The sequence below is a fragment of the Dendrobates tinctorius genome, unplaced genomic scaffold (genome assembly GCF_039654945.1).
Source record: "Dendrobates tinctorius isolate UK_male_01 unplaced genomic scaffold, ASM3965494v1 ptg000065l, whole genome shotgun sequence".
Classification (NCBI taxonomy): domain Eukaryota; kingdom Metazoa; phylum Chordata; class Amphibia; order Anura; family Dendrobatidae; genus Dendrobates; species Dendrobates tinctorius.
The window spans coordinates 290,184-311,398 of record NW_027361733.1 but is presented as its reverse complement, the minus strand read 5'-3'; the positions used below and the strand labels follow the sequence as shown (position 1 = coordinate 311,398).

General features: G+C 48.2%; 2 long non-coding RNA genes across 2 annotated transcripts in view; one reads left to right on the top strand and one right to left on the bottom strand.

The window, feature by feature from the left end:
• LOC141094920 (uncharacterized) overlaps nt 1-21,215 on the top strand; it is a 109,500-nt gene that overhangs the window by 15,447 nt on the left and 72,838 nt on the right. The gene's annotated exons all lie outside the window — the stretch shown is intronic.
• Nucleotides 6,061-7,848, bottom strand: LOC141094919 (uncharacterized). Its single transcript, XR_012233194.1, has 3 exons — nt 7,761-7,848; nt 6,798-6,871; nt 6,061-6,580 (listed from the first exon to the last, which is right to left on the bottom strand). It is a non-coding gene; the product is annotated as an uncharacterized lncRNA (long non-coding RNA).

The window sequence follows — 21,215 nt, the reverse complement described above, 5'->3', positions numbered from 1 at the left end:
TGCCATTGCTTTATTGGATGTCACCTGTTGTTGCTAAAACCTCCAGCAATTTGCAGTAAAATCACAAATGTTTTATGCTGGAAGGTTCTAGGCTGCAGGACAGGAACTGCAGGACAGGAACTGCAGGACAACTGCTATGTGTGAACAGCCCCTGATAATGAAGTTCACCTGGACCTGTCTGGTTAGGAAAGAGTTACAGACTGCACAGAGCTGGAGGCGGAGCTTCTCCTATAAACACCAGGTGGGAAGCACAAGCCCTTGATAAATGTGCCACCATCTTGTATGAGGAGCTGGAGTCTGTCAGTGTAGTTGAGCTGTAGCTCCTTCTATCAGGGCACAGGGAGCATTTATATTAGAGCAGGGGATCCGGAAGGTCCCGGAAGGCTGCGGTTATAAAAGGATCGCACAGCCATTCACTAGTATAGATAATGTGGAGTGAGTGTTGTGTGCACGTATGATTGTCTCTGGTGACTGACTCATTATGAAACCCCGACCCTTGGTACGCATGTGTTGATCAGAATTGCCAGTTAGAGCCTAGGCTGATAGTGCAGGTAGGAGGCAGAGTCAGGGACTGGCATCAGCGCAGAGTAGTGGCTTTGCCTGTACACCACTGTGCACTTGGTCTGCCCTCCACAGGAGCCAGCGTCTATTAGTGGTGCTTGCAGGTGCGACACCGTGCGCCTAGTGGGTCTAGGGAGGCTCTTACCCTGCGTCCTTGGGGCAGAGTCTTGTGACCGTACACTAGCGCTGACTGAGCTGTGCCCTGTGACAGATACACGGCATCTGTGTTCTGCGGTACGTCTCTGCAACAGAACCCATCTCTACTATATACGGGGTGGCGTTTAACCCACGTGTGTCCAGTGCTATACCGCCATTTAGTGTCCGCCATTACGGAGCAGCAGTTAAAACATCCCTGCACAGTGGACCCCGGGCTGTGAACGCACCTTACTACCATTTCTTTATTATTTGGTGCGTTCCACCAGCCCTAACAATATCAGAGCAGGGGGATAACGTGCAATAGTCTGCAGGTTACAATATCAGGGCACATGGCGACTTAACATTAGAACATGGGAACAACAGGTGCAACAGTCTGCGGCTCAGATATCAGAATACATGGGTGACACGTGAATACAAAGTGTGTAATAGTCTGCAGGCTCAGATATCAGGATACATTGGTGAGACATGAATACAGTGTGCAATAGTCTGCAGGCTCAGATATCAGGATACATAGGTGACACGTGAATACAGTACGTAATAGTCTGCAGGCTCAGATATCAGGATACATGGGTGACACATGAATACATAGTGTGTAATAGTCTGCAGGCTCAGATATCAGGATACATAGGTGACACATGAATACAAAGTGTGCAATAGTCTGCAGGTTCAGATATCAGGATGCATAGGTGACACATGAATACATAGTGTGTAATAGTCTGCAGACTCAGATATCAAGATTCATAGGTGACACATGAATACATAGTGTGCAATAGTCTGCAGGCTCAGATATCAGGATACATAGGTGACACATGAATACATAGTGTGCAATAGTCTGCAGGCTCAGATATCAGGATACATAGGTGACACATGAATACAAAGTGTGCAATAGACTGCAGGCTCAGATATCAGGATACATGGGTGACGCATGAATGCAAATTGTGTAATAATCTGCAGGCTCAGACATCCAGACACATGGGTGACATATTGATAGGCGTCGAGTTCCCACCACTGTTAAGGGGGAATCTCGAGCCATGTTTGCAGTCTGCCATTCTTCTTCAGCCGCAGAGGTTCCTTCTCAGCAGAGACATCAGTCACAGTGGGTCACCCTCCCAGGGCTGTGGGGTACTCGGTACCGGGTCGGTGTCATGGGAAGGTGTCACAGCAGCAGTGACCCGGTCCGTGGCCCTGGGCGCCCAAGTAATGGGAAGATGTAATTAATAGTAGAATAGTTTGTGACACCACCCGTGTTGTTTGGCAAGTATGGTGTTAGGCCAACGCTGCATTCAGATCCACTGGGACTGATGGTATGTGCAGCTGAGATGGTAAAGCTCCCCACAGGTGGAGCTGTAGTCCCAGGGCAGTGTCAATGGAATGATGGCGGGGAGGCATAGATGGTGTAAATACAGGTAGTCAGATGTAGCAGTGCGGAATAACTGAAGGACACCAGGGTGTGCGGTTCCAAGGCTTTACTCACTGTTTGCAGTTCACACACACACACGCAGGCCTCCGCGCTGTCTTCTCCAGGTCCGTACTCCAGCCAACCTCCAGTCAAGATAGGCTCTCCTCTCCAACACTCCGCCAACATGTACCTGTCTGAACGACTCCTCCAATGCGCCTTTAGGTGCAAAGCACTCCAGTACTTAGTTACCCTGGAATGCCTCTCTCTAGGTGTTCCTAGTCTCTACTTGTATGACAGACAGCTGTAGCCTGCTTCAGGGACTCCACCGCGTCCGGCTCACTATCCAAGTGCTGTTGTGTCCCAAGTCTATAAGGGGAGCAAGGCGTTAGCGGCTCACTACTCCACCGGTGTCTGTTGCTGGACATAAAGATCCATTAAACCTTGGGGACCAGGCCCCGGCCTTTGCGCTCTGGACTGGAAGGGTTCTTTCTCAACCTACTTCCCACCGTCCTCCTATTCTCCTTTGTTCCGATCTGTTCTTTCTTTCTTCTGGAAGGTTAGGCTATCACTCTTATCAATCTCTTTCCCTGTCTTTCTGGTGCCAGCAGCCCAGATCACTGGGTCCTGCTGCAGCACGTCCTTCAGACATCCATCTTCTCTCCTTATCTTCATTCTCTCATCTCATCTCAACTTCCTGACCTTCCCCTTCTTTTATACTAGCTCCACCCGTCTCCCAGCACATCTCATGTTACGAAGCAGGGTTCCACGAGGGGTGCTCTGCTAACCCCCAGCATGAAGCTGTTGAGTGGCCCCACTGAACTGAGTGTGGAAAGGAGTTCCCACCTTACCTGGATGGTGGGGCACTACACCTTAGGAGAAGGTGCAGTACCTCTGTGGCGACTGAATCCTCAGGGGCGCCATACCAGCGTCTTGCTCAGGCTAATACTATGCAACTGGTTGCAGCTGCCACCCCAGGCTCAGCTATAGCATTCTGCATTAGTCAGAGGCGAGCAGACGTTCCTGGGACTAAGTCCTGCTTTTCTCCATCTGATCATGCCCGTGAGACGACCGCTCACTGGTGGTCACATGCTCAGGTCCTCAATCAGCTTGGATTGGGCCATCAGGAAGGTCCCGGAAGCCTGCGGTATAAAAAGGATCGCACAGCTGCACCGCCGTGTGCTAGTATAGATAATGTGTAGTAAGAGTTGTATGCATGTATGATTATCTCTGGTGACTGACATTATGAAACCCCTACCCTTGGCACGCATGTGTTGATCAGCCTTGCCAGTTAGTGCCTAGTGCAGGTAGGAGGCAGAGTCAGGGTCTAGCTTCAGCACCAAGTAGTGGCTTTGCCTGTACGCCACTGTGCACTTGGTCTGCACTGAACAGTAGCCATCGTCTATTAGTGGTGTTTGCAGGTGCGACGCCGTGCACCTAGTGGGTCTAGAGAAGCTCTTACCCTGCATCCTTGGGGCAGAGTCTTGTGACTGTACACTAGCACTGACTCTGCTGTGCCCAGTGACAGTTAACAGGGTACGGCATCTGTGTTATGCGGTACCATGACACTCTGAAGCAACAGAGCCCGCGACTACTACAATACTGGGTGGCGTTTAACCCACGTGTGTCCAGTGCATTACCACCATTTGTCTGCCATTACCGAGCAAGCAGTTAACATCCCTGCATGGTGGACCTTGGGCTGCGAATGCACCTTATTACCATTATTATAATTAATTATTATTTATTGTTATAGCGCCATTTATTCCATGGTGATTTACATGTAAGGAGGGGTATACATAATAAAAACAAGTACAATATAATGTTAAACAATACAAGTCATAACTGGTACAGGAGGAGAGAGGACCATCTTTTTATTATTTGTTGCGTTCCGCCAGCCCTAACAATATCAGAGCAGGGGGATAAGAAGGCACAAACCCGAGTGCTCTGTATGTGCTGCGGTTTATATTCCCTATACAAACGTGATCAAGAGGATCGTATAACGATGTGGGGATTCCTATTTCTGGAGAATCAGAATATTTCTGTATCAGGCAGAGGGCTGCACCAGAGACAAGAAGTTATGCTAACACATATGACAAAATAAAAAAAGAGACAATACAAGGATACCTGTCATCCACATATGTAAAAAACAATACAAAAAACAATCGGACACAGTGTATGCATGAAACACAGTACGAAAATAAACACAAACACCAACAAGGGGCACATGTCACACATGCATACTTGAGAAACATGAGGGAATACACACCCCAGCCAATCAGCAACAAAAAAAAAAAATACGAGGTGCAATCATGAATCATTTAATATAAGGAGTTTATTTTTATTATTATAGTTAATAAATGTTATTTTTATTATAATAAATACAATTTTACAATTTGAAAATGATCAGCATTTTATCCTAATGTGAACAGGGACCAGTTCACCCCAGTTCAATTGTCCGCATTTAGTCCTAATGTGAACAGGAACCAGTTCAGACATGATAGCATTAGCTGTATCAAGAGATGAAAAAGGTGATATTTAGGAATTAAATCATGAAAAAATGATCATGTTTTTGATTTTTTGAAAAAACACTACACATATACCACTGAAATGCAGTGGTTTGAAAAGAGAATGTATCGAAGAAGTAAAATGTAAACCTCAACAATACAACCCAAATGGAATGAGAGAATTGAAAAAGAAAAGGGGGGAGGGGGGAAGGTAAAAACATGGAATAACGTGTATAGGTACAAATACAAACCACAAAAAACCTGATGCAGCCCAGCAGTTATAAGAAAAAACTTTTTAAAGTAGTGGGTTCATGTAATAAGAAAAAACCAGCAAGATTTAAAACAGTTAAGCTAAAAAAGCTTGCATAATGCTCACATAGGTAACAGAAACCTATCTACACTAGACTCCAGTCCAGGATAATCCAGCTTAAGCCAAGGGCCTGAAAATGGCACCACATGAGAACATGACTATATGGAAGAGCAGCAGGCCAAATGGATTAGACAACATGAAAACCATATAGAAATCACCCGTGTCAATCTATATATTGAAAATGAGCTGACCGCACCAAAGGGCGGTGGTATAAAAGTCACATATATCAAACTACTGATCCTAAATCCAACTATCGGATAGAATCACTTAAAATACAAGCGTACAAGAACATATCAGGAACAGCGGTTACATCAAAAACCACAAAACTTTTTTTTCTTTATATTGTCCCCAGAACGAAATTCTGGATAAAGCCATACAGGCAAAAAATGCTATTCAGTGTCAAGTCCAAATAACCATTATGGAGATCCCTTTCTAGTATCCATCTCAATGGTTATGGATCCAAAATCCAGGGTCAGACGAGTAGACTAAGAGTCTTCAGCCTTAGATCATCTTCAGAGAAGTATTTATGTACTATCCAGACCAAACAGAAAAAATATCAAGGTGGTTTGATGATAAGGCTTCAATAAGTCCATTTAATGATAAATCAGAAAGGACCAGTCCTCAACCGAGAAATCCCATAAAAATAAGTTCTTCGTTCAAACCTGTGGGAGCAACAGAATTCATATTATAAATCCACCGGGATTCCATTTGTAAAAGCTGCCGCTTAGGACAGCCACCTCTATTAGAGATCTTGACTCTCTCCAAACCCACCACCTGAACATTAGCCACCCTACCCGAATGATGGGTGAGTAAGTGTGATGCCACGGAAGTGAGTTTTTCCTTTAAATGCATCAGAATGGGCAAGGTTAATGGTGGAAAAATGCTTCTGAATCCTGCATTTTAATTCCTGAGATGTTTGGCCCGCATAAACTTGTGGGCAGGAACAAATCAGAGCATAAATAACGCAACTGGTTTTGCAGTTGATGTATTCTTTTAATTTGTCCTGACCCATTACTCGGATTAACAAACACCCCTCCAGTTGGACGCATATAGGGGCAAATACTGCAATTACGGCATGCAAAGGATCCTTTCAAGGAGATGCCATGATTCAAACTTGTCTCCTGTCTCGTATAATGGCTTCTGGTAAGTAGATCTTTTAAGTTAGGCGCCCGTCTAGCTGTAAGGAGAGGTTTATCACTAATAATAGAAGAAGTCTGAAGATCCATGGTAAGGATTCCCCAGTGCTTCTGAAGAATGCCCCTTACCTGAGCCCAATGGGTGTTGAACCTTGTGATGAACCGTGGCTTTTGATCGGGCACTTTAGAATTACGGATTAGCAGAGAATTCTTTGTTTCAGTTTTGGCTCGCTGATATGCCGTGGAGACGACTTAACGAGGATAATTTCTGAACTTAAATCGATCTGTCAGTTTAGAGGCTTGATGTCGAAAATCATCATTATTGGTGTAATTCCTTCTGAGCCTTAAAAATTGTCCAATGGGAACACTTTTGGTATGAAACGGGTGAAAGCTGCGATAGTCAAGAAGACTTGGTGGCCGTGGGTTTCCGAAATAAGGTGGTAGATATCTTGTCATCCTTCAAGAAAACCTTAAGATCTAAAAAGGTCACAGAGGAGGAAGACATGGAATAGGTTAGAATAATATTGTATGTGTTTCTATTGAGATGCTCAATGAAACATTGACATTCTTCCACCGTGCCTAGCCAGGCGAAGAACACGTCAGCAATGTAACGTGACCAGTATCGCACCTTGTTTTTGTACCACTCAGACAGACAATAGTAGCCTCCCACCAACCTAAAAAGAGGTTTGCCAGCGCCTGTGCACATCTCGCCCCCATTGCCACTCCAGAAGTTTGTAGATAGAAGGATCTATCAAAAAGAAAGAAATTGTGCTTCAAAATAAATTCCAATAAATCAATGATGAATGAGTAATCCTAACAGAACCGACCAGTAAGTCAAAAAAATAAAAAACTGCTGCTAAACTATCAGAGTGTCCAATATTAGAATACAAGGACTCTACATCGCATGTGACCAAAATGGCCCCAGGTGGTAATGTGATGTCTTGACAGATCCTTAAAAAATGTGATGTATACTGAACAAAAGAAGGCAGGTCCTGAACCAAAGGTTGCAAAAAATAATCAACATAAACACACGCCGTCTCACAGAGGCTGCCGATACTGGCCACAATAGGATGGCCAGGAGGTTTATGTAGATTTTTATGCACCTTCGGTAGCATATAGAAAGTCAGTGTAATTGGGTGTTCTACCCACAAATATTGTTTCTCCTGCTTGTTGATGACCCCCAAATCCATTGCTCTGTCTAACATCCTCCTGAATTTAACCAAGAACACCCCGTGGGATCGGAGGGTAATTTACGATAAAATTTATTATTATTCAGTTGGCGGTGTGCTTCTCTCATGTTCAATAAGATAAGATTTCCAAGTAAAACATTTCCAACCTTCTGAACATGAAAATGGCTTCTGTCCTGTATGAATTCTCTCATGTTTAACAAGAGTTGATTTTACCGAAAAACATTTCCACATTGTCAGGGGCATAACTAGAACTGATTGGGCCCCATCAAAGGCACACCCCCTTGAAGACACACCCCCTTGAAGACACACACCCTTACCGATAATGCATACTAGAGTCACATTAAGTAACAGAATTAGAAATAATGTAACACAATTATTCCTAATCCTGTAACTCAGTTAATACAATCAAATTAGTTAAGCATTGATCATTTAAATTTGAAGTACTACCTTGGACATGACAAGTTTCTATCTCATCTTGCTTAAAAACCCGCTCTAACTTCTAAAATGTATAAGTACAACCTAAAACCAAAAGAAGACAATTATTAAACAGTCATAAAATGTCTCATAAAGTAAACTAAAATATCAGTATAACATTCAGTTAAAATGTACCTATTTTTAAACTTAAACGTAAGTCAACAAAACTCACTTGAAACTGTAGCAGAAATAATTTGTTTTCATCTCTTGAAAAGATATGCAATTGCAATTTTAAAATGTATTCCAACTTATAAAATGTCTAAGTTTAAAAACGAGGGAACCTAAAGGCCAAAGAACGAAATTTAAGCAATCTATATGTACATTTCTGTTTTATACATTTATAGTTCTATAAATTAAGTTTTATATATTTCAGTTACAATACTACTGTTAAAACTTAAATTCCATACTTACATTAACAAAACTTGAACTCCAATAGAACTATAAAAACATGAATCAACCTAAAAGAAAAGTAACAATAACGCAATTATGCTTTTAGACACTGTAAAGACCAGTAAATGGTCAATAATTCAGGCACCTAATAACATAGAAGCAAAACTTTGGGTCCACGTATACGGCACAATCTATCTGCCAAACTGTCACTTCTGACAGTTCGGCAGATACCTGCCTGCCGTGGGCAGACACAGCGATTCATCGACAGCTTTAGCCGCCACAGATTCGCTGGCTGTGGGGGGTGATGTTCGCCCCCTGCCTCGTCACGACCACGTCATCCATATGCGATTGTGATGGGGCACGCCAAGTGCGGCCTGGAACATGCTTTGGACACACAGAATGCCACTGCATGCTGCAGAAAATTAACCCCTTGGTGACAATCCTCCTTTAATGGAGCATGCAAAAAATACTGTCTAGTGGCATTAGCAGTTGAGCTTTCCTACTCCATAACAATACCTATATCTATGGTAGATATCAGCAAAGTGCCAGTTTAGTCATGATTTCAGCTTCCCCTATATTGCCACATCAGAAAGGCTTTCAAATGGCTACCAAAAACCAAAAAACCACGACCAAAATCCAATTATAATGAAAAAATAGAAAAAATGATTATTGAAATATATAGATACACGGAGAAGGGAAGCTACCGCAAATGGCAAATGTTGACAAAAGACACGCCATGGATCAATGTGCACATAATAAATATCACAGGGGAGGGACAATATATAAAATGGAGGTTTAACAAAACCAAATGCAATAGGGTACAAATATGTTGATCACCAATACACATTTAGGGTGCAGGTATAGAAAATCGCATAATCATTACTGTAAATCATTATGTAAAATAAAAGCCACGGGAGACAAAGGACACCCCTGTCGCAAACCTGAAAAAAACATTCACTCTCCTTCCCAGAAAACCATTCATCAAAGCACAACTATAAATGTCCTTATATAAACTCCTCACTCTCCCAACAAAATCAGCCAGAAAACCCATTCTTAACAATACCCTAAACAAGAAACCATGCGACAACCTATCAAACACCTTCTCAAAATCCAGGCTCAACAAAAACACACTCTTCTTTCTCCCCATACAGTCCCACAAAAAATCTCTCAGCATACATGCATAGTCATGTATACGTCTCCCTGGTACCGCACAACACTGTTCGTCCCCAATCACACTCTTTATCACATCACGCATCCTATTTGCCATTAACTTTGCATAGATTTTATAATCACAATTTAATAACGTTATCGGCCTCCAATTTTTCAAACTTTTCAAATCCCCTTTTTTTAGGTATCAACACAACCATACCCGCACGCATACTCTCAGCCACCTCCATATTTGTCCACATATACTTGCATACATCCACCAAGTCATTACCATTCACATCCCATATCACAATAAAACTGGCATCTTATTCAGCGCCATGCTATTCATTACTTTCCACACTTCATCACTAGTCACTTCACCCATCACACTCTCCTTTTCCGCCTCAATTTGCTCTCTACTATACTCAACACTAGTGTTGAGCATTCCGATACCGCAAGTATCGGGTATCGGCCGATATTAGCGGTATCGGAATTCCGATACTTAATTCCGATACTTTTTTCATATCGGATTCCGGGATCGGAATCGGAATAGGAAGTTCCCATCATGCTATGAGCCTGCTTGCTTTGATTAAGCCAATGGGAATCCTCCAAAGTGTGGGCACATCCTGTTAGGCATGTAGGCATGTTAACTATTGGCATGGCTGTGATTGGCTGCCGAAATGATGTCATGATGCACTATAAAAGCCACCGCAGCCGCCATTTCTGGTCACTCTGCTGTGAATTCAGTTAGGGACAGGCTGCTGTAGAAGACTGTGAGGGACAGTTAGAAATAGCGATTCCACCAAACATCTAGTGCTTTACCCAGGCTACATAAACCACCACTGTAGCCTTCTTTGCCCTAGCAGCAGTGTTCACAGCTGTCTGCAAGGGCTGTGTGAGTGCAGCTCACGCTGTGGAGTGGGTCCTGCAGCCACGTCAGGCTGTAGGCCACCCAGTGTGATCACTGCTGCCTCATACATCTTTTATTTTTTGAGCTGCATTTTTTTAATAATTTCAATCTAGTGTGCTTCCATCCGTATCCATATACGTTGGTTGCAAACACTAGTAGTAGACAGCGGAGCCTTTCTGCAGCCTTTCAGTGCTAGTGTCCACTTTGCTGCACTGTTCACGGCTGTCTGAGAGGTCTCTGACTGTGTGTGAGTGCAGCTCACGCTGAGTAGTGTGTCCTGCAGCTACGTCTGGCTGTAGGACGCTCAGCGTGCGTCACTGCCTCACACATATTTTTATTTGAGTGCAGCTCATTTTTTCTTCTATTAGTGTGCATCCATCCGTCTCCATCTACGGTGGTTGCAAACACTATATAGGAGTACACAGCGGAGCCTTTCTGCAGCCTGTCAGTGCCAGTGCCCACTTAGCTGCACTGTTGACGGCTGTCTGAGAGGTCTCTGACTGTGTGTGAGTGCAGCTCACGCTGAGTAGAGTGTCCTGCAGCTACGTCTGGTTGTAGGACGCTCAACGTGCCTCACACATATTTGTCTCTGAGTGCAGCTCATTTTTTCTTCTCCTATTAGTGTGCATCCATCTGTATCCATCAACATTGGTTGGTTGCAAACACTATATAGGAGTAGATAGAGGAGCCTTTTTTTCTGGCTTGTGCCCTGCCGGCGCAGCCAGATTAGTATTACCCAATTTTTTTGGAGCCTCATCTTTTGCATTGTAGGTTACCTGCCTGCATTGTAATAGCTCCAAAAAGTTGGTGATACTATCAGTTTCAATTCTTTGTTCTCATACTTTGAGTTTGTTTCAAACAAAGAAACCACATAAAAAGTTCACCAAACACTACATTTTGAACTTGTGTAGGCCACATCAGCTCCTATTAAAGTCTAGTCCACACACACACACTTCATAAAATTAGTGTTTCTTGTACCTGTAACCAGCTGTTCAGGAATAAGCACACTAAGGCCCCCCTTTGTACTTTTTTGCCTATCTTAAGCAGTCTTGCAAGATGAAGAAGGCAGGGAGTAAGGCGCGTGGGCGTGGAGTTTCAGCAGGGAGAGGACGTGGGGATTCTGCAGGGAGAGGACGTGGGGATTCTACAGGTAGAGGACGTGGGGATTCTGGGCCTGCTGCGGGCACCAGTGGATCAGCATCCCCCAGTTTTAGCAGGCAACAGTCCTTTATGCGCAGCTTTGTAGGACCTCAACGTACCCCACTGCTGCGGGAGGAACAAATTGAAGCCGTTGTCGGATGGATGGCAGCTAACACATCGACTTCAATTACTTCCGCATCCTCTCAGGGTCAGAGCACCGAAGAGCAACCATCTGTCTCTTCACCACCTGCCAAAGTGCCCAGGCAGTCAGAGAGACATGGACAGGAGCCATCACAGTCTCTACTTCTGTTCTCGGAATCTGTTGGCTTGGAAAGAGGGGGCCAGCCAAGCAGCATTCCTGAATGTGAAGAAGAGGGAGTATGCAGTGATGCGCAACTTCTTTGTCCCTCTGAATCTGAAGAGGCGAGTGGGCCAGTGCCTATGGTCAGCACACCTCAGTACGCATCAGATGATGACGAGACTCAGTTGCCACTTTCTGGTGCGTACGGTGCTGGCGAGACAACCCCGGAGAAGCAGCTGTTTGAAGAGGGGAGGGAAGATGATGAGGTCCTTGACCCATCATGGCGTGAGCAACAGGAAGGTGGTGGGAGCAGCTCGGAGGAAGAGATTCCCCTACCGGCCAAAACAGGAGGCAGAGGGAGGGGGAAGACTTGGTTGCCTGTACCCTCCACTTCGGCACCCGTTAGGAGCATTCCTCCTTCCAAAGGCAAACCGGGCGCTCACAAGAGTTGCAGTGCGTGGTCCTTTTTTGACACAGTTGCAGATGACATTTGCTTTGTCAAATGCAAGCTGTGTCATCAGAGAGTCAAAAGAGGGAGAAATGTCAGCAACCTCAATACCACAAATATGTGGAAACATGTGCGCACCAAGCACGAGTTGGAGTTGCAGAGACACCCTGAAGACGTAGGCCAACGTACAGCACCACCTACCACCTCTTCAGTTCGTGTTGGGCCCTCTTCCTCCAGCTCACACACTGCTGGTTCGGCTTCCTCACAGGATCGCCAAGGAAGAACCTCTGCCACTGTTGTCCGGAGACCCTGTCAGATTCCACCCATAACAGCACGTTCCCATCCATCACAGCCATCGGTAGCACAGGCATGGGATAAAAGGCGCCCTTACTCGGCAAACCATCCCCGAGCACAGTCTCTGAATGCTGGCATTGCCAAACTTCTGGCAGTTGAAATGCTGTCATTCAGGCTGGTGGACACTGACACCTTCCGGGACTTAATGGCATTGGCAGTCCCCCAATACAACGTGCCCAGCCGCTTTTATTTCAGCAGGCGAGCCGTCCCTGCCCTGCAGAAACATGTTGAGGGCAAAATAAAACATGCGCTACTAAACGCCGTTAGTAGCAAGGTCCACCTGACCACCGATGCGTGGACCAGTAACCATGGACAGGGACGATACCTTTCCCTCACTGCCCACTGGGTCAATGTTGTGGAGCCGGGTACGGATCTGGAGAGTGGCGCTGTACGTGTTCTTCCAACGCCACGGATTGCAGGACTCCAGTCTGTACACATAGACTCCTCCTCCTACTCAAGTTCCTCAGAAACAGCAGAGCAGGAGCCTGTTACGACCGATATGAGCACAGCCGTGGCCAAACGTCAACAGGCTGTACTCAAATTAATTTCTTTGGGGAATCGAAGCCACACAGCGCAGGAGCTCTGGAATGCTATCAAGCTGGAGAGCGATGTGTGGTTTGGGCCAGCGAATCTCCAGCCGGGCTTGGTAGTGTGTGACAATGGCCGAAATCTGGTGGCAGCTCTTGGCCTAGGCAACCTCACACACATCCCATGTCTGGCACATGTTCTTAACTTGGTCGTGCAGAGCTTTCTGAGGGACTATCCGGATCTTGATGCACTGTTGCACAAGGTCCGCATAGAGTGCGCTCACTTGCGACGTTCCAGCACGGCAAGATCGCGCCTCGCTGCTCTGCAGCGACGATTTGGCCTTCCGGAACATCGCATCATATGTGACCTACCCACCCGGTGGAATTCAACGTTACATATGTTGGAGCGGTTGTGTGAGCAGCAGGCAGCAGTCATGGAGTACCAGCTGCATCAGGCGCAAACAAGTCGCACTGTGCGCCGTTCACACTTCAGCACCATTGAGTGGGCCTCTATGAAGGACATCTGCCTCGTTTTGCGTGCCTTCGATGAATCCACGCGGATGGCGAGTGCAGATGATGCACTAGTCAGCATGACTGTCCCCCTTATCTGCCTGCTTCAACAAACACTGCAAGCACTAAGGGATGAGGTTTCAGAAGAGGTGGAGGATGAGGAGTCCCAAATGCCATCTGCTTCTGGACAGTCTGTGCTACGTGTTTCCTCACAAAGGCCTAGGCAGGGGACACTTTGTGAGGAGGATGAGGAGGAGTCGATGGAGGAGGAAGACATCTCTCCAGAGGAGGGAGGTACACAAACCTCTACTCAGTATGTACAGCGAGGGTGGGGTGATGCAGAGCAGGTCGAGGTCACGCCTCAAACAGGGGACAGCGGTTCTTTGGCAGTTGGGAGTCTGCAGCACATGGTTGATTTCATGCTGCAGTGCCTGAGAAACGACCGCCGCATCGCCCACATTCTCGTCTCGGCTGATTATTGGGTGTACACCCTCCTAGATCCTCGCTACCGGGACAGCGTACAAAGGCTCATACCAACGTTGAACCGGGAGCGTAAAATGCGGGAGTACGAAGAGTCACTGGTGCAGTCCATAATGTTTTCCATTCCACCCGACAGCATTGTTGCTAGTGCTTTACAAAGCAGCTCTGTGCGTCGAGGCAGTGGAGGAAACTCTGCACAAAGAGGGAGCAGAGGCAGTGCCGCAGCACAAGGCAAGACCACTATGGCCCAAATGTGGCAAAGTTTTGTGTGTCCACCACAATTGTCTACACCATCAGCGACGCCTCGAGTCAGCAGGAGGCAACGCTTCCGTCAGATGGTGTCAGACTACATGTCTTGCCCTGTCGCTGTACTCCCAGATGGCTCTTCCCCCTTCAAGTTTTGGGTCTCTAAGCTGGATACATGGCCAGAGCTTAGCCAGTATGCATTGGAGGTGCTGGCTTGCCCTGCTGCCAGTGTATTATCGGAACGTGTCTTTAGTGCCGCAGGTGGTGTACTAACAGACCGTCGCACGCGACTATCTTCCGATAATGTTGACCGGCTGACTTTTCTGAAAATGAACAAGGCCTGGATCTCCAAAGACTTTGCCATTCCTCTTACAGACTAAATTAGTGGTTGGCAACTGTATCCAGGTCTGCTGGTGTGTTCATTTTTCTACCACCTGAACTATAATCCCTGTGCTTCAACACAGCCAGTTGTCGCTCAGATGTGTCGTCTGCACAGAGAAACACACTAGCTCCTGTGTTACTGGGGTTCAGTAATGCCAGCTGATCCCCTGCTGTGTGGACGGCAGAGTCACCAGCTCCATCAACATTCAAACCACTACTGATTTTTAACCGTGCCCAACTTAGGTCTCTGGCTCCACTGTCTCTACTATTTCCCCTGACCTCCAACCCCGCCATCTACATCTCTGAAGTGGCGTCAGCACAATCTACACTTGTTCCTGTGTTCCTGTGGCTCAGTCCCATCAGTTTATCCCCTGATGTGTGTCCGGCAAGGTCTCCTGCTCTGTCCACATTCCCATAACCAGTAGTGGGAATGAGGACAGAGCTGGCGAACTTGCCGGACAAACATCAGGGGATCAACTGATGGGACTGAGCACCAGTAACACAGGAACAAGTGTAGATTGTGCTGACGCCACTTCAGAGATGTAGCTGGCGGGGTTGGAGGCCAGGGTAAATAGTAGAGACAGTGGAGCCAGAGGCCTAAGTGGAGCATGGTTAGAATCAGTAGTAGTCCACAACCTCCATAAAAACCGATGCCCATTGGCCTCTGCATGCGGCATGCGTAATCCTGGGCTCCAACAGCGTCAGTTGGTGTTCAGAAGTGTCGTCTCCACAGAGCCAAACACATTCGTTCAAGTGTTAGTGGGGTTCAGCACTGCCAGCTGTTCCCCTGCTGTGGAGATGGCAAGTCTCCTGCTGCATTCACCTGCCAAAATCCAGTAGGCCCCAGCCTGCTCCTCGCCTAATCCTGAGCTCCAACAACGTCAGTTGGTGTTCAGAAGTGTCGTCTCCACAGAGCCAAACACATTCGTTCAAGTGTTAGTGGGGTTCAGCACTGCCAGCTGTTCCCCTGCTGTGGAGATGGCAAGTCTCCTGCTGCATTCACCTGCCAAAATCAAGTAGGCCCCAGCCTGCTCCTCGCCTAATCCTGAGCTCCAACAATGTCAGTTGGTGTTCAGAAGTGTCGTCTCCACAGAGCCAAACACATTCGTTCAAGTGTTAGTGGGGTTCAGCACTGCCAGCTGTTCCCCTGCTGTGGAGATGGCAAGTCTCCTGCTGCATTCACCTGCCAAAATCCAGTAGGCCCCAGCCTGCTCCTCGCCTAATCCTGAGCTCCAACAACGTCAGTTGGTGTTCAGAAGTGTCGTCTCCACAGAGCCAAACACATTCGTTCAAGTGTTAGTGGGGTTCAGCACTGCCAGCTGTTCCCCTGCTGTGGAGATGGCAAGTCTCCTGCTGCATTCACCTGCCAAAATCAAGTAGGCCCCAGCCTGCTCCTCGCCTAATCCTGAGCTCCAACAACGTCAGTTGGTGTTCAGAAGTGTCGTCTCCACAGAGCCAAACACATTCGTTCAAGTGTTAGTGGGGTTCAGCACTGCCAGCTGTTCCCCTGCTGTGGAGATGGCAAGTCTCCTGCTGCATTCACCTGCCAAAATCCAGTAGGCCCCAGCCTGCTCCTCGCCTAATCCTGGGCTCCAACAACGTCAGTTGGTGTTCAGAAGTGTCGTCTCCACAGAGCCAAACACATTCGTTCAAGTGTTAGTGGGGTTCAGCACTGCCAGCTGTTCCCCTGCTGTGGAGATGGCAGTCTCTCCTGCTGTCTCCGCATTACAAAGACAGTAGGCCTCTGCCTACACCCTCCTATTTCCTGGGCTTCAACACAGCCAGTTGTAGTTCGGAAGTGCCGTCCACACGGAAAGAGATACTTGCTCCCGTGTCTCAGTGGGGTTCAGTAACGTCAGCTGATCCCCTGCTGTGTGGATGGCAGTCTCTCCTGCTGTCACCTCATTCAAAATACAGTAGGCCTCTGCCTACACCCTCCTATTTCCTGGGCTTCAACACAGCCAGTTGTAGTTCGGAAGTGCCGTCCACACGGAAAGAGATACTTGCTCCCGTGTCTCAGTGGGGTTCAGTAATGTCAGCTGATCCCCTGCTGTGTGGATGGCAGTCTCTTCTGCTGTCACCTCATTCAAAATACAGTAGGCCTCTGCCTACACCCTCCTATTTCCTGGGCTTCAACACAGCCAGTTGTAGTTCGGAAGTGCCGTCCACACGGAAAGAGACACTTGCTCCCGTGTCTCAGTGGGGTTCAGTAACGTCAGCTGATCCCCTGCTGTGTGGATGGCAGTCTCTCCTGCTGTAAACTCATTCAAAATACAGTAGGCCTCTGCCTACACCCTCCTATTTCCTGGGCTTCAACACAGCCAGTTGTAGTTCGGAAGTGCCGTCCACACGGAAAGAGATACTTGCTCCCGTGTCTCAGTGGGGTTCAGTAACGTCAGCTGATCCCCTGCTGTGTGGATGGCAGTCTCTCCTGCTGTCACCTCATTCAAAATACAGTAGGCCTCTGCCTACACCCTCCTATTTCCTGGGCTTCAACACAGCCAGTTGTAGTTCGGAAGTGCCGTCCACACGGAAAGAGACACTTGCTCCCGTGTCTCAGTGGGGTTCAGTAACGTCAGCTGATCCCCTGCTTTGTGGATGGCAGTCTCTCCTGCTGTCACCTCTTTCAAAATACAGTAGGCCTCTGCCTACACCCTCCTATTTCCTGGGCTTCAACACAGCCAGTTGTAGTTCGGAAGTGCCGTCCACACGGAAAGAGACACTTGCTCCCGTGTCTCAGTGGGGTTCAGTAACGTCAGCTGATCCCCTGCTGTGTGGATGGCAGTCTCTCCTGCTGTAAACTCATTCAAAATACAGTAGGCCTCTGCCTACACCCTCCTATTTCCTGGGCTTCAACACAGCCAGTTGTAGTTCGGAAGTGCCGTCCACACGGAAAGAGATACTTGCTCCCGTGTCTCAGTGGGGTTCAGTAATGTCAGCTGATCCCCTGCTGTGTGGATGGCAGTCTCTCCTGCTGTCACCTCATTCAAAATACAGTAGGCCTCTGCCTACACCCTCCTATTTCCTGGGCTTCAACACAGCCAGTTGTAGTTCGGAAGTGCCGTCCACACGGAAAGAGATACTTGCTCCCGTGTCTCAGTGGGGTTCAGTAACGTCAGCTGATCCCCTGCTGTGTGGATGGCAGTCTCTCCTGCTGTCACCTCATTCAAAATACAGTAGGCCTCTGCCTACACCCTCCTATTTCCTGGGCTTCAACACAGCCAGTTGTAGTTCGGAAGTGCCGTCCACACGGAAAGAGACACTTGCTCCCGTGTCTCAGTGGGGTTCAGTAACGTCAGCTGATCCCCTGCTGTGTGGATGGCAGTCTCTCCTGCTGTAAACTCATTCAAAATACAGTAGGCCTCTGCCTACACCCTCCTATTTCCTGGGCTTCAACACAGCCAGTTGTAGTTCGGAAGTGCCGTCCACACGGAAAGAGATACTTGCTCCCGTGTCTCAGTGGGGTTCAGTAATGTCAGCTGATCCCCTGCTGTGTGGATGGCAGTCTCTCCTGCTGTCACCTCATTCAAAATACAGTAGGCCTCTGCCTACACCCTCCTATTTCCTGGGCTTCAACACAGCCAGTTGTAGTTCGGAAGTGCCGTCCACACGGAAAGAGACACTTGCTCCCGTGTCTCAGTGGGGTTCAGTAACGTCAGCTGATCCCCTGCTGTGTGGATGGCAGTCTCTCCTGCTGTAAACTCATTCAAAATACAGTAGGCCTCTGCCTACACCCTCCTATTTCCTGGGCTTCAACACAGCCAGTTGTAGTTCGGAAGTGCCGTCCACACGGAAAGAGATACTTGCTCCCGTGTCTCAGTGGGGTTCAGTAATGTCAGCTGATCCCCTGCTGTGTGGATGGCAGTCTCTCCTGCTGTCACCTCATTCAAAATACAGTAGGCCTCTGCCTACACCCTCCTATTTCCTGGGCTTCAACACAGCCAGTTGTAGTTCGGAAGTGCCGTCCACACGGAAAGAGATACTTGCTCCCGTGTCTCAGTGGGGTTCAGTAACGTCAGCTGATCCCCTGCTGTGTGGATGGCAGTCTCTCCTGCTGTCACCTCATTCAAAATACAGTAGGCCTCTGCCTACACCCTCCTATTTCCTGGGCTTCAACACAGCCAGTTGTAGTTCGGAAGTGCCGTCCACACGGAAAGAGACACTTGCTCCCGTGTCTCAGTGGGGTTCAGTAACGTCAGCTGATCCCCTGCTGTGTGGATGGCAGTCTCTCCTGCTGTAAACTCATTCAAAATACAGTAGGCCTCTGCCTACACCCTCCTATTTCCTGGGCTTCAACACAGCCAGTTGTAGTTCGGAAGTGCCGTCCACACGGAAAGAGATACTTGCTCCCGTGTCTCAGTGGGGTTCAGTAATGTCAGCTGATCCCCTGCTGTGTGGATGGCAGTCTCTCCTGCTGTCACCTCATTCAAAATACAGTAGGCCTCTGCCTACACCCTCCTATTTCCTGGGCTTCAACACAGCCAGTTGTAGTTCGGAAGTGCCGTCCACACGGAAAGAGATACTTGCTCCCGTGTCTCAGTGGGGTTCAGTAACGTCAGCTGATCCCCTGCTGTGTGGATGGCAGTCTCTCCTGCTGTCACCTCATTCAAAATACAGTAGGCCTCTGCCTACACCCTCCTATTTCCTGTGCTTCAACACAGCCAGTTGTAGTTCGGAAGTGCCGTCCACACGGAAAGAGATACTTGCTCCCGTGTCTCAGTGGGGTTCAGTAATGTCAGCTGATCCCCTGCTGTGTGGATGGCAAAGTCTCCTGCTGCCTACACAGTCGTACCACTACTGATTTTTAACCGTGCTCCAATTAGGCCTGTGGCTCCACTGTCTCTCGTATTTCCCCTGTCCTCCAACCCTGCCAGTTACAGCTCCGAAGTGGCGTCTGCACAATCCACACTTGTTCCTGTGTTACAGGTGTTCAGTCCGGTCAGTTAATCCCCTGATGTGTGTCCGGCAATGTCGCCTGCTCTGTCCACATTCCCATTATCGGAATGTGGACAGAGCAGGCGACATTGCCTGACACACATCAGGGGATTAACTGACCGGACTGAACACCTGTAACACAGGAACAAGTGTGGATTGTGCAGACGCCACTTCGGAGCTGTAACTGGCGGGGTTGGAGGACAGGGGAAATACGAAAATCAGTGAAGCCACAGGCCTAAGTGGAGCTTGGTTCAAATTAGTAGTCTACAACCGATCTTAAAATTTCTTCAATGCAGCCTAAGCCTGCTCCGTGCTTGTCCCTGGGCTTCAACACAGCCAGTTGTTGCTCGGAAGTGCCGTCTTCACAGAGTAAAACACTAGCTCCTGTGTTTGTGGGGTTCAGTAACGTCAGCTGTTCCCCTGCTGTTTTGATGGCAATCTGTCCTGCTGCCTCCCAATTGACAGCACATCAGGCCTCAGCCTGCTAAGTGCTTGTCCTGGGCTCCAACATCGCCAGTTGCTGCTCATAACTGACTTTGGCACGGGTACTCCCTCCTGCCCAGCTTGGTTCCAGCCCTGCCTGCTGTTTCCGGGAAGTGTCAATGTCAGTTTGCCACCCCAAGTTGCCATGTCGTGTTGCGGTTGGGTTAGCCGAGGCTAGGGTGCCAGCAGTTTAGGTGCTTCCTATGTGGACTGCGGGTTCTGGTAAGAAAGGTTTGTTCCATAGTGCCAGTAGGACAAGCACCCCCTGTAGGACTGTGTGATTCGGTAACTGCGGCCAGCTTGCGGCATGCCAACTTTGCTTTTCAGGGGTAACTTCTGATACCCCTCCGGGTTCCAGCACCGTCAGCTGGTTCTCATCAGAGCCTTTGGCCTAGGTGCCTCCATCTCGGTATCCGAGTTCCGGCAACGTCTGCTGGTCCTTGGTAGTGCTTTGTAGCACAGGTACCTCCTGCTTAGTAACCGGGTTCCTGCACCGTCAGCTGGTCCTCGGTTGTGCCATTGGCTCTTATTCCTTCTGCTGCCCCTCCGGGTGCCAGCACTGTCAGCTGGTCCTCGCTATTTCCATTTGCTCTTGCAGCTTATGCTACCCCTCCGGGTTCCAGCACCGTCAGCTGGTTCTCGTCAGAGCCTTTGGCCTAGGTGCCTCCATCTCGGTATCAGAGTTCCGGCAACGTCTGCTGGTCCTTGGTAGTGCTTTGTAGCACAGGTACCTCCTGCTTAGTAACCGGGTTCCAGCACCGTCAGCTGGTCCTCGGTTGTGCCATTGGCTCTTATTCCTTCTGCTGCCCCTCCGGGTGCCAGCACTGTCAGCTGGTCCTCGCTATTTCCATTTGCTCTTGCAGCTTATGCTACCCCTCCGGGTTCCAGCACCGTCAGCTGGTTCTCGTCAGAGCCTTTGGCCTAGGTGCCTCCATCTCGGTATCCGAGTTCCGGCAACTTCTGCTGGTCCTTGGTAGTGCTTTGTAGCACAGGTACCTCCTGCTTAGTAACCGGGTTCCAGCACCGTCAGCTGGTCCTCGGTTGTGCCATTGGCTCTTATTCCTTCTGCTGCCCCTCCGGGTGCCAGCACTGTCAGCTGGTCCTCGCTATTTCCATTTGCTCTTGCAGCTTATGCTACCCCTCCGGGTTCCAGCACCGTCAGCTGGTTCTCGTCAGA